Source organism: Cyprinodon variegatus, unplaced genomic scaffold (genome assembly GCF_000732505.1).
Source record: "Cyprinodon variegatus isolate N-32 unplaced genomic scaffold, C_variegatus-1.0 Scaffold1181, whole genome shotgun sequence".
Classification (NCBI taxonomy): domain Eukaryota; kingdom Metazoa; phylum Chordata; class Actinopteri; order Cyprinodontiformes; family Cyprinodontidae; genus Cyprinodon; species Cyprinodon variegatus.
The window spans coordinates 187,743-189,932 of NW_015151634.1; positions in this window are offsets into that span (position 1 = coordinate 187,743).

Consider the following 2,190-nt stretch of genomic DNA (forward strand, 5'->3'; position numbering starts at 1 on the left):
TAAACTAGTCTAGTGCTATTCCTTTAACTCCAACAAAATATTCAAGTCTTTCTAAAAGAATATTATGGTCAACTCACTGTATCAAATGCAGCACTGAGGTCCAACACGACCAGCACAGATACAAGTCCATTATCTGAGGCCATGAGAATATCATTAGTGACTTTCACCAGAGCTGTTTCAGTGCTATGATGAGCTCTAAAGCCAGACTGAAACTCTTCAAAAAGATCATTATGGTGGAAGTGATCGCACACTTGTTTGGAAACTACTTTTTATCCAATATGCGATAATATAAAATTATTAACCCGGAGAAATATTTAACATTTTCAAGTTTATGACATTTTCACTCAGTTTCTCCCACTGTGTCTGATTCTGCTTCCCAACCATCTCATTTGGGTGTTAAAATAAGGTAAAGCAACATGAACGGGTGGTCCTCTGTGCCTTGTCATTAAAGATGAGTTTACCATTAGTCTCTGAAACCTCAGAGGGCACTGCTCACCCAAGCAGTCCCACATCCCAAGAAGGAGAAGCGACATGAGGCTGGAGGAAAAAAAGCGGTGCGGTGGAATAAATAAGCGGCTATATTTCTGCAGCCAGCCACACCCAACAGAAAAGGATCACATAATTACACCCGGACAGGACTGCGTAAACCACTTGAAGGGGAAGGGGGGGGGTACAGAGCGGGGAGGAGGCTGGGAGCGGCGAAGATAAGCTGTGAGAGCGTTTCCTGACTTTTACGTGATGCAGTTGTTCAACAACAGGCTCCATGTATTGTTCTGCTCTAAACAAACCACTAAGCTAAGCATCCTGCCTGCTGCAGGACATAACAGGTCTAAATAAAGCTTTACTTATGTTTTTATTGTGACAGTTTATCTATATGCCATATTTCTATTATACTGTTCAGGAGGGTGAACAGATGTTCCCTTTGTGTGATTACTGATATGACCTCGTTTGGGTGGCATTACTTACCTTTGTTCTAGTGTAGTTCCTGGAAGTTCAACCTGGACTTTTTTGTTAAACAAATTAACCAAATTAAGTCCTCACAGAGATAAAAGAGGAAATCAAAAACAAACTAACCCAACTACATTTGCGTCTTTATTTTTGTTTAGATACAAAGTGGGTTATCAATTTAATTCAATTCAGATTATTTCTTTTGTTATTTGTTTTTTACAGTGTCCTGTCTGGCGATGTGGCAATAAGAATAATTGTCTTGATGCCAAAAAGAGCCCAGCAGATTTTACTTTCACAAGTGGAGCAGTACGGCTATCGCCATAGTGATCCGCTTGATTAATGCATATAAATAGCTTTATTATAAATCATGCAGGGAATTTTACAGATTATATGGACGCTCAATGGAAGTAGAACAGGAAAGGACAAACCAGGAAAAAGGAGAAAAGATGAAAGAAAGAGGATATAAAAGGAAGATAACAATAAAACATCTTCAGTCTGCTTCATCATCTGCAAAGAGATGGAAACAGAACAGAACAACCAACAGATATAAGAGACACAATAAAGTGGCACCTTGATACTATCACCAAAGTAAGTAAGTAAGTAAACTTTATTTCTATAGCACTTTTCACAGACCAGGGTCACAAAGTGCTGCACAAATGTATAAAAAGTTTGTATAAATTAAAACAACTTACAGAAACAATAAACACAGTATTAAACTAAAAAACTAGTTTTAAAAAGTGGGTCTTTAGTTGTTTCTTAAAAGTGTCTATACAAACAAGAGAACAAATAATACAAGATAGTATAAGTAGTATTATTAAATCTGACATGTACACTGTGGTAGCTGAAGATCAGAATACAAAGGAAAAATGCTCAATAGTGGTTGTGAAGAGCCAAAGACACGCCCCCCCAGAGCACCGAGGCAAGCGTCGGGGGACCCATAACCCCAGATGTCCAAAGAGATCCCCAGAGCAAAGGCATCTAGGAGGGGCCAGCCCAGGAAATCTGCCCCCCCACCAATGGAAGCGGAGAGATGGCCCTAAAGAAATCCCCCAGGCCACCGCAATGCCGAAGCCCCCTGGAGCCACGGGGACGAGTCCACAGGCTCCACCGGGCAGCCAGCCACCCCGAAGTGAAACCGGCCATGGGCCTCAGGGATCCGAGGCCATAGAGGCACCCTGCCCCCCAGCGGGAGCTCTGGCCAGGCCCCGCGAAGCAGCCGCCAGGAACAAGCCAGCACCCGCC